At 45.8% G+C, this 12,103-nt stretch overlaps 1 pseudogene; it reads left to right on the top strand.

Annotated features, from left to right (window-relative positions):
- Positions 1-4,150: 4,150 nt before the first annotated feature.
- On the top strand, positions 4,151-4,264 carry LOC136660728 (5S ribosomal RNA; annotated as a pseudogene).
- Positions 4,265-12,103: the final 7,839 nt, after the last annotated feature.

Below are 12,103 nucleotides of genomic sequence, written 5' to 3'. Positions count from 1 at the left end.
CCACATCAACTGAGTTAGGCTACAGCACCAGCCTGGTGGGCCTCTTACTTGCTGATTACGCACTGCCTCCCAAACCTCTGACTTGCCACTCTGCCTCATTTTATCTTCCTCTCTGTGGATTATCTGCTCTCAGCTCCCAGTCCTCTCTCTGTCTCCTGTCCACCTTTTCCTGCCTGCTACCCAGTCACTTTTTTGAATGCTCTGGGCCTGCTATGCCCCTTTGTTCTTGCTGGCTGGTTCATCCTGGACAGTGTTCTCTGATTCTGTCCACATGTGCCAGATTCTGTGGCCGATCTAAGTAGGCCAGGAGGAGAGTCAGAACTGCTGACCTCTATCCACCCCCCTTACAGGAAATTGTAAGTTTCTTTGTACTTTCCACTGTGTCCAGTGCAGTTTACTCCCAGGTAAGTGCACTTAGGATTGCAATCTTAATTTATTCTTTTATGATGAATTCAAGGCAATATGTGTAGGGTTCCCATTTGGGCAGTAACCATACTGAAATCTGCTTGGCTCCCTTCTTTGTCCTTCCATTTGAGACACGCAAATCTGAGATATGTTGTTTAATAAAGTGGCTCGAGTTAAAACCAAATGTAGTCTGGTGTCTTTGTTAGGGGGCGTGATGGTAAATTGAATGCCAGGCGCAAGGTCCCTGTTGTGTCACCTATAACTATAGCAGTCTGTGGCTGCCTCACCTGTCCAACATTGGTTCGTTTTGTCGGTGATATCAATGGAATCCAACCAGAAAATCTTAACTGGGAAAAAGCCAAAAGTCTTACTTTGTTATCATCATGGTACTGTAGGTGGCAGCATGAAGGAGGAATCGTATCTGTTTGCTGTCCAGTTCTCAGGCACAATGGGGGGATAGCTGTGCATGCACAAGCTTTTCAAACCATAGGGGAGACACCATTAAGGGCCCTCACCAAATCTGGAGCTGCCACGGATTCAAAGAGTGTGCATGGAATCTCTGGGGGGGGGGGGGTGTCAAGCACACCTGCGGCTACAGCCATGGGTACAACAGGCAAGTGTCTCACCACCATCCTCATGGTCCAGGGTTAAAACTTTGGAAACACCCAACCCTTCCTAACTGTCCAGACTGTCTATTTCCATTCTCCAGAAATATGATGGCAGTTGGTTCAAGCAGAAGCAGCCCCCCTCCCCCACAATCCCCTTTTCATTATATTTGACATGCTGGAACCTGAGTTTTGTAACAGACTCGTAGCCTATGGCATCAGGCAGGAGAGATAAAATTTAGAGCAAACATAGACAAACAGAACATGTACTAAACATTGAATTGACAGTTTGCTGAGGTAGCTTTTTGCCAGAGCGGCTCCAGCCACAGTCACCGCACATTGACGTCCAGTAGCTGACATTGCTTTGTGGCGATGTGATGGGATGAAATCATCATTCAGTGTTCCTAATAGCCCATGATTTCCTATGCGAACAAGAAAAAAAAATCACCAAACAAATCCCAGTCATAACAGGTGTCATAACAAGTTTCATCACATGGAGGGACATACAGGCATTTATTATATTTCTTAGACAGCTCAAAGCTACTTATGCGGGACTCTCAGTGGTCCCCCATCTAGGAAGGTGACCAGATCCACATCTTCTTAACTTCACCATTTGTGCTTCCAGGTCAATCACGGGGCCCTACCTAGAGAAGCACAACTAAAGATGGCTTATTTAATTAACGAAGCTGCCATATCCCACATGGGACTATTGGTCCATCTAACCAAGTTTTGTCATAGTCACATTGAAAGTCACACAGACACATTGTCATAGTCACATAGTCACACATTGTTGGCATCCTTCAGTCTCGGAAGACTATGGTATGGTGGTTCCTCTGGAACAGAGTGTCCTCTCCAGTGCGTGAAGCCTGGGTAAAATAGATATGGAGGATAGACTGTTTCCCATGCAGCAAATCCCACCTCTCCACATCCCTGAAATGGTCCAATGGAAAGGCAGAGGCCAATACGGTTGGTTCCTGCAGCGTCGCAGGAGTCACACATTGGCCATGCTGACTCCAAACCACTGGCCCATCTAGCTCAGTGCAATCAACCCAAATTGGCAGCAGGCCTCCAGAAAGTATTTATTTCCCCTCGCAGCTCAAGCTTCTTCTCATCAAACACAGGAGCCATCTTTGTCCCTGGAAAATGACACTGTTTTAGAAATGACACCACTTTGTAGCTATAGCTGCAGAAGCACCCCAGAGTAAGCAGATCAAACCTAAAGAGCTATATCTTTGGATGTCAATGAAATATAACTCGGAATGCAATCCAGACAGTGTGATAGGCCTGGGGCCAGTGCAGGTTCCATGCCATAAATCATGTTCATGGCTACTTGAGTGTCTATATCCAGCCTCAGAGGGGATAAGTTTGTAACAGACCAGGCAGGCCAGCCGGCACAAGGGGTGGGAGAGGGTGATGGAAGAGCGGAATGGAGGCGGGGAGGGGGCGTTTGAGGTGGGCAGACTGGGAGGCTGATTGGGCCTGGGAGGAGGGGTGGGACCAGCTGGGGCAGCACAGTCCGAATCCTAAACCCCATCCCTGGCCCGAGGAGCCTTGCATGGGCTGTTTGGATTTGCGCCAGCAAATCTGCTGGTGCAGATCCAAGTAGCCCCATGGGGTGGCTGGGGCATTACTTTAAATAAGGGGAAAAATATCCCATTATCCTGAGTCCCCCTCCAGCCAACCTCCTAACCTGTGCTGGATACAGCATAGGCCATCCGGCCCACCTGTTCCAGTGCAGGTTAGGATTGAGTTGCCCAAGACAAACACCAATTTGAGCTGCCTCCCTGCAACTCCCAAACACTTATCAGGGAAGGAGCTCCAGCCACAGTCTTTGTTATGCTTTTCCATGTCGCGTCGGAAGCTTCCTGCGCTGATCTCCATCTCTGAAGCCTGGCACCGTGGTTGGATATTCTGTAAATAAAGCCTGCCCTCAAAGGTTGGGAGACACATTTACAGCTCAGTTCTTCCACTTTTAATTGACAGGATTTAAAATTGTAATTTAATTAAACTTTTAATGTACTGTTTAGAGGTTCTGGTGCACCACCCAGCAACACAGGCACGGGAATATTTCAAAGAAGATACAGGAGATGAGAGAAAGAGATAATAGAAGTGCTCATAGATGGAGGGCCATCAAACACTGGGGAGACAGCACGCTTCAAGCATTCACATATCGCTGCTTTCCCTTGAATATCATAGCCAATCATTATTTCTCCCGTAACAAAAGCCCTGTTCAGACAATGCTGTGTATGTGGGGGCTGAATGCATGGGCAGGAGGGAGCAAGACTGCATCCAGTGGTCCTATTCACCATCCACATACAGCTCGCGCCTCGTTATCCACTGATTTGGCTCACCTCTGATATTGTGGTTCACCTTTAAATGCCTTGTAACAAGGAAAAAGGTGGAAAATCCAATTTCTGACCTTTGTGCTGTTAAAACTGCACTGGTTGCAAGCTTCTTAGCTTTAAAAATAGCTTTAAGGACCCATTAGAGGGTTTCTTGCACCTTTACTGTTGCCCCAGGATGTATTGGGATAGGGCAAGAAGCCTAAAAGTGGGTCTTTAAAGCTATTTTTCCACTGATTTGGTATCCACTGATTTTTTTATCCACTGAGTGTTCCAGAACAGAATCTCAGTGGATAATGAGGCATGACCTCTATTCTTTTGGAACTGGGCAAAGAGTTCATACAGTTCCAGTGCTTGGTTGCTGGGGGAAGGGGGTCTGGGAGCAAAGCCCTGTATCATTTATCCCCCCCTCCCCACATGATTCTATTTGTTTGCCCTCTGATGGTGCATTGGACATTACAGCTGCCATCAGGGCAGAGGGTTCAGAGGTCAGCTCAGCCAGGCGGGCCCTCTATAATTGGGGGCCACTGGCCACTGTTTCCTGAGTGATGCCTGGTACCACCCTCAAGTGTGTGAACATACGTATATTACACGTGTGCAGGCTTTCTCCACATGACTGGGGAGTCTTCCCGCTGAAACAATCAAATTCACAGTTAATTAAGCTCTTTAAGAACAGAGCTGAGGAAGACATCTTTCCGGGCCCAAATGAGAGAATAGCATGGCAGATCAGTTGCTATCAAAACTGGACCACCTTTTTCAGATTTAAAGAACAGATGTGGAAGGTAGCTTGTGCTGAATGTCAACTGTTACCCTGCACATGCCTGATCTCGTCTGATCTCAGAAGCTAAGCAGGGTCAGGCCTGGTTAGTACTTGGATGGGAGACCACCTGGGAATACTGGGTGCTGTAGGCTTATACCATAGTCTTTCGAGACTGAAGATTGCCAACCATTCTTTTTTCTCCCTGAAATGGCCTCTCTCCAGGTGTTGGTCATCCAGTGAGTGTTCAAGACTGGAAGTACCCATACTTAGAATAAACATCTAAGTATGGGTAATGGTGTTTTAGAGATAGGGGAAAGTTTTAGCACACCCCTCACTTGCTAAATGGTGTTTAGCAAATGGAAATGGTGTTTTAGAGATAGGGGAAAGTTTTAGCACACCCCTCACTTGCGCTGATTGCAGATTAAATCACCCCCATTTTACAGGATCAAATCACCACTCACGGTAGTTCATTATATGCCTTCATGCCTAGTCACTAAGTCACATGCACGTGTCAAGGAAATACATACAGTATTCTTTTCCAGTTTATCCTTGCCTTCACTTCCCTACCCTTCTGCTGCCCCCTGCCCTTGACTCGATGCTTGCATTGTAATGTCCATGTACATGGTTGGCCACACACACATGCACAGGCATGTAAGGTTGAAATCGTGGAGAATGGCAGCCAATCAATGCAGACAGTCCTGGATCAATAGACTGCCTCAATAGGAGGTAGGTTTGGATGCAGAAATTGTCTATAGATTAACCCATTTTTGCCCAGCCCACAGGAGTACACATTTGGTCCCTGTTGTGTATATGCAACATTGGGCAGAAATGGCTTTTTAAAAAATAACATCAAGCAATGATTTTCTAAACCTTAAAAATAAATTTGTTTTTGGTTTTACAAGTAGCATATATATATATGTAGCATACATATATGCAACTACAGCAGTTGCATTTGTGGCGATGGTGTCTATTTGGAGGAAATCTTCTGCAGCGCCCTGTCCAGGAGAAAAACAAGAAGCGATAAATGTAGATTTGCGATGGCGTGCAAAAGAGTTAACAGTGCCCTTTCATGTATTTAAAAAAGAAGTAGCAAATAATAAGAACCTTTTTCCTTTCTTTCTTTTTTTTTAAACTGCAGAATGGATCGGATCCAAGTCCTGTCTGAAAGGAGGAGGAACTCGAGAGTTTGAAAGGCACAAATTTCCCCCAAGTTCAATTAGTTGGTAATTTTTTTTTTTTTTTGAAAGAGATATGAAGATGAAGTTGTGGAGGTGGTGGGAGACGACTTCGGCTATACCTTAAGGCTGTGCAAACAGAGAGAAAAACCAGAACAAATCTGACAGGATGAGAATCTACAACAGCGTTATTCCCTGGGGGTGATACAGAAAGGGGGGGGGGGAGACGACTCAAACTCTTTTTCTTCAGCTGCTCTCTCGTGTTCTTGGCCTTTGGTTTTGCTTGCACAAACTTGGCTTTTGAGTTTCTTTCTTGTTATTATTAGCGAGCCGGAGAAGCGAGGCCTTAATACAGGCTGGAGGGAGAGAGTGAATCAGGCCACAGCTTAAGGGTGGGGTCCACAATGGCCCCTCATCGGCCATTGGGCCATCTGCTTAGCAATGGGACCCCGAAGGGGGGGAAGAAAAGGCCAAGTGGAGCATTTATGCAGTCGGGCCCGCTTCCAGAGACCTGGTGCCAAAGCCAAGTCCGGCTGCCAAGAAAACAAACAAGGGCACTTTTACAAACCTCCCGAGTGCAAAGTTTTTCTCCTTCTTCTTCTGCCTAATAAATTCTTTGCCCTGGCTGGGAGTGATCACTTTTGCTTTTGTTACACAAGTTCAAACGGGAGAGGATTCTCTCTCTCTCTCTCTCTTCCCTTCCTCATAGGTTGGAACAGGAGCTTCAGATGCTCAGAATATTGACAGATCTTCTTGTTTTATCCACATTGCAGCCAAGAAAGTCTTTCGAATGTTTTCTTATTCTTTCTTTCTTTCTTTTTTTTTTTGGAAAGGGCACCAGTTTGTAACTAACCTGGCTTCAGCCATTTTCTCTTTTATCCTCGTGCGTTGGGCAACTTTCAAATGTATTGATTTGTTTTTATGTTCCTTGAAAACTTTTCTACCGTGCCTTTTTTTTTTGCCTTTGAGGCAAGAAGGCCAAAATGGCATGCAGTAAAACACAGCAGAATAAAATACGTAGCAAACAAAACAACAACAATCAAATGAAAAGGTGTATTAACAGAAGGACTGCACGACAGGGTCCTTTTGGAGATGCTCTAGAGCAGTGGTCTTCAACCTTTTTCTTGCCATGACCCCAATGGATGGACGAACAAATGTGACTGGGGACTCACCATTGGTCTCAACCCCCTCCCAGGACCCTACCCACCCACTCCCTGCCCCCATCACCACCCACTTCCCCTCCCCTGTTACAACCTCCCAATACTGTTCACTGTAACCAAATATTCTTATTAGAGAGAGCAAAAAAAGTTACCATGAAGCCTGGCACTAATGGAGGTTATTTTAGTACAACTGCCAGAACTTGAGCCGGACTGAGACACCATCTTCCAGTACCTGTGCTACCCCTATAAACCCTGTCACTCCACTCCAGCCCCACCAACCTCCCATGTAACTGATTACTTTCCCATCTTCATTCTCACCCTCTTCCTGCAGTTGCCTCCTTCCTCCTCCTTTCTGCTCCAGTACCTGCTCCTGGTCATTCTGAATGTCAGAGAGGGTGGAGGTTGGCGGAGAAGTGGTGGCCTAGAGTGAATTCTTCCTCACTTTCCTTTTTCTTTCCCCTTCACGTCTGCAGACAGGGAGCTTGAAGGTGCAGGAGGATGGTGATGGTAAGAGGAAGAGGAGGGAGGCAAAGATGAAGAGAAGAAGGTACTGGGTTGTGTTAGAGGCCACAAGGCCATTGCTACTACCAAGCAACCGGGCTACACCCACTGAAGTGACACCATGGACTCTGTGGGACTCATTAGAAGGCTGGCTATGGACACAGGTGACTCCCTGAAAAATGACCCCTCATCACACACATTGCTGAAGCCTTTGCCATCTGCTCTACACTGCATTGCTTAACTGTTCACTAACCTGCTCCGCTCTACCTTTGGAAGCAGATATGTTAATAAGCTGATTGGAGCAGTTATCTTCATTAAAAATATTTAGTAGAACATTTGATCTCATCATAATAGCTGCAGTGCAAGCAAGATTTATTACCTAGATAGGCATTTGTGGGGAGGAGTCACTAGCATGGGGTGTGGAGACAACCAAGAGAGAACCAGCTTTTTCACAGTCTGATCTGTGAACTTGTAATCATAACTTACATAACTTGCAATCATTGGCCTTCAACAGGGATTCCCTTCAAGACTCAACCTGCATTGCAGAACCAGGGTGACCAGACATCCTCTTTTTCCAGGACATGTCCTCTTTTTAAACCTTATGTCCTGGTAAAGAACTTAAATGTCCTCCTTTCCCCCATGAATAGCCCCTGAAGGCAGTGCACAGCCTTCTTGGAATTAATAAACTATATGTAATCAATAATACGTAATACAGTTTTAAATTTAATAGTAAGTAACATAGTGTTTAAGAAATCAATGTAAGAGTGTTTTAGCTTTTATTTTGTCATGTCCTACATTTTTCTTGAATGTTCTACCTTTTGGGGGGCCTGATCCTCTTTTGCAGTTATAACATGTGGGCACCCTGTGCAGAACCAACCTTCAAGAGCCCAGCTAGCCAGTGGGCAAGAGGGGTGGGTGAGTGAACAGCCCTGCCACCCCCATTCCCACCTAGCAGCAGTCAGTCAACATGAAGTTGCTTTTCTCATTCCAAGACAATTGGAGGAGAAGAGGGGCAGAGACCTGGTTGGTAACAGTGTGCAGGAAGTTTTGAAAAGCAGAGGGAGCCTAGTCTCAGGGCAGTTGAGAAAAGATGGTCTATTGGAATCTTGGATTGGGGGGAGGGAGAAAAGTGGTAGCTGACCAGCCCATTTGGAATATGCACATATTCCAGACTGGGCCAGGGGGTGCTCATCAGAGATGTGCTCTGGGTGGGGAGGCAGGTGAGGCACAGCCTCCCCGCTGGAGTACTTTGAAAAGCGCCACAATGTGAGGTACTCAAGCACACTCAACACACATGCAAAGCTTTTTGAAGGACTCCAGTGGGGAGGCTCTGCCTCACCTGCCTCCCCACCTATCGCACGTCCTCAGTGCTCATGAACCAGTATCAGAGACCACCTCTATATCCATAGTGTTCTTGCTGTTCTGCTGGAACAACTGAAGTGAATTTGCAGACGGCCCCCTGAAACATGGAGACAGGCCTTATTAGAAGGTCCATTGGTTTCACGTAGCACATCGTATCGTTTATATCTTTATTACCCTGCAAGTGCCTCTTGACTTTGTGACGCTTTTCAGTGATTTTGACAAGCCGTTGAAATAATATTTTATGGACAGGGCATCTAAACTGGGTCAGCGCTTGTACAACTCCCTTCCAAAGTGCAGCATGTATGTTTCCCAGTCCATCATACAACGCTTTTTCATAACACCACTTTGTACAGTCTGTGATTAGAGACTGTTAGCTGGATCTGTAATTATACTTGCAAATACATTTTGACTGCATTTTGCAATGTGGGAAAAAAAACAAAACAGGTAAAAGTTGAATGAATTATATTGCCTTCATTTAAAAATAATAATCAGATAGAAGGATGCAAAGGTCTGGAACTTTTAATTTAATGCTCTTTGCAAACAGGTTCAGTTCTGCAGTTAGTTCTGCACATAATGTGCAGGGGTAGACAACGAACCCATACGTTCTATGGTGTGCTGTGAGTGGGTTGGGAGGAATTCTGAACAACCCAAGACCTCCTGAATGCTGCCCCCTCTTACCTGATGATGGGCTACCCTCTGCTGTGACTGAAGCTCTTTACACTCTCACACAACACCAGAACCAGGGGACATCCACTAAAATTGAGTGTTGGGAGAATTAGAACAGACAAAAGAAAATATTTCTTTACTCAGCGTGTGGTCGGTTTGTGGAACTCCTTGCCACAGGATGTGGTGATGGCATCTAGCCTGGACGCCTTTAAAAGGGGATTGGACAAGTTTCTGGAGGAAAAATCCATTATGGGGTACAAGCCATGATGTGTATGTGCAACCTCCTGATTTTAGAAATGGGCTATGTCAGAATGCCAGATACAAGGGAGGGCACCAGGATGAGGTCTCTTGTTATCTGGTGTGCTCCCTGGGGCATTTGGTGGGCCGCTGTGAGTTACAGGAAGCTGGACTAGATGAGCCTGTGGCCCGATCCAGTGGGGCTCTTCTTATGTTCTTATGTTCTTATGCTCTTCCCATGCTCCAATGTTCTAGCCCAGCATTGTCTTCCTCTGCTTTTCCCTTCCTTTCTGCCTCACTCTTCCTTTTCCAATCTAGGGAGCGGTAAGAGAAGGAGGAACAATGGAGGTAAGGAGGCAGACAGAGATGAGTGCCCCTCACCAATCTGCTGCCTCCCCACCGGTGTCCTTCTGGGGCTTCTTGTGGCTTCTGGGGCTTACCCTGGGGCAAATGTCCCTTTACCCCAAGGAGATCCCCAGCAGCCGAAATCCCCATGCAGGAATGCAGATAGGCTATACCGGTAGCGCTGCACGGAGACGTGCACTGAGTTGGGCTGCCCCTCTCAGGTAAGCCTGCGAATGACTGAGACCTTAATCGTGACTTAGTCACAAGTAACAGAACTTACAGCACAGGAAATCAGGTTGAATATTTGATTATATCAATTACTATTTTGAACATTTGTGAGGCTGCTCCAGCATCCACTGTACTTTTATTTTCTGGGGAGATCTGCTTGAGCAAATAAGGAAGGGTTATGAATTCTTGCAATAGCATCATTCTTGCAATATCTTAATATTTTCATCCCAAATGATCTGGTTTTCATTTGCCTCTGTTTGGCTCCCATCACCCGGAATGGCTCCAAAGGGGAGGCGGAGGGGCTGCTTGCATGACACGTTCATGTGTCTGCAATACTTAGTGCTTTGCACCCCCCTCTAGCTACGCCACTGAGTCATCCCACAGATCAAAACAAGCAGGACTTTGTGTTTGTTTGCAGTTGCTTGTTTTGTTTGGCTTCACACAGATTTCAAACTGACTCTTTTCTTTTTATTCTCATCCCTCCCCAGATCAGTTTTATGTCCACACTAAATCAGTCCCATGCTGAGCAGAATGGGACTGTTAGCAACACAACTCACAAAGTAGTTCAAAGTATAATGCCCGGACTGTAATGACCTTTACTAGCTCAGACTACAGTGCCTCGAAAATCACAACCTTTGCAGTTATTTGCAATTTTAAAACCCCATAATACAGTTCAGTAAATAAACCTTTTGGGAAAATTCCTCAGGTCCTCCCCCTCACTTAAATTCAAATCCAACCTTGGGCACACTGTCAAGGTGAAGTCTAGCTGCCTGATCCCATGAGCTCTTTCATTGATGGAAGCATTCCCATGAGCGGGGAAAGAAAAAAAAAAAAAACACAACACAACACAACTGTTAATAATGTTGCAACAATGTCAGGCAATTTTGTGGGTTGGACAGTTGTTTTTAATAATGCCGAGAGTTTTAGCAGCTCATCAGAAGTGTTCTGCAAGGGTGCTTGAGCCTGAATATGGCTCCTTGCTGTATGAGTAGATGCATTTAGCAGATTTTAACTGTGCATGTCTGATTGCTCTCACTGGAAGTGGACTGCTTCATCTTGAGTGGGATTCAGCTTTCTGAGCACTGCACTTGCGCTCTCATGCTCAGGCAAGAAATCAAGGAGCCAGTAGGCTTTGCAAAATAAATACATACTTAGCTAAGTAAGACATCCTTAAGGCTGGACCACGCATCACAACATGCACGTAACATGGCCTTTTGGGGCTGTTATTTATGTCGTGTAAATCAGATACTGGAGGGGGGCTGAAATGGGGCACATCCATGGCAGGGTAGTGGTGCATTTGCTTTTTGTCCTGACCATGATTCCTGCCCCAGTCATGGCCCTCACAGGTGCACTGTTTTTATGGAGAAAAAACACAATACACTTTGCGTTGACTTTTCAGGAAGGTCCTTTATTCAATCAGAATAACATGTGATCTGGGTGGGTAAAGCATCCTATCCCCCCACCACAGAATCACCCCATTTTGCATCCCCCTCTTTGTCAAAAGACAAAGGGCCACATCACGTTTGTTGTAATAAGCAGTTTGGTCCTATATAAGATTCTTCTCCCCAACTTGGGACGTCCATGAATGGAACACGAAAGGAAAATTATGGAACGGAACGGGTTGTTTATTTGGGTGCAGTTATTAAGGACACGGAGAGATGGCGGAGTTCAGCGTGTAAGGCGGAGGTATGTCCAGGGTCCCAACAAAGACCTACTTGCGTGGGCTGCTAGATATGTGCCTTTTGCTTTGGTAATGAGCACTTGCGGGAATGCAAAGCCGTTTCATGTTGCTGGCTAATTTGGATCTTAATTTTTTTCCACTTTCCGCTTTTTTCTCACTTGTCTTAGGGAGGAGCCGATCCCAGTCAACTTTCCAGTGCCAGCAGTCTCAATACAGCCCCAAGGTCAGGCAACAAATGGATGCAGCACATGCCTTTTCAGCATAGCTACATGTGCACTGGAAAGTTGGGCAGGAATGGGCCCAGATTCTCATTGGGCTTCCCTTGGATGCTTTTCCTTGGGAGGAACCAGGAACTTTCATTGCTTCAAGTTTCACATTTTTGAAATACAAGTGCCCATCCTGCAGGAGTGCTTTCATTTGAAATATTTCATCAATGTCGGGACTGAATGAGCAGTGCGCCATTTTCCTATGATTCCGTAGAATAGCTGACTACCAATCAGTCATGTTAATTATGACAAAGCACAAGGTGTACTGTGAATCGACTCCCAAATTCTGCATCGAGAGCCGGACATTTCAACTTCTACAGTTTCTTTTGCTGTTGCCCAGTTTGGATATGGCAGATTCAGAGTCAAATTT

Source organism: Tiliqua scincoides, chromosome 9 (assembly GCF_035046505.1).
Source record: "Tiliqua scincoides isolate rTilSci1 chromosome 9, rTilSci1.hap2, whole genome shotgun sequence".
Classification (NCBI taxonomy): Eukaryota; Metazoa; Chordata; class Lepidosauria; order Squamata; family Scincidae; genus Tiliqua; species Tiliqua scincoides.
The sequence above is the reverse complement of the archived record's forward strand: the minus strand, read 5'-3'. Positions and strand labels throughout refer to the sequence as shown.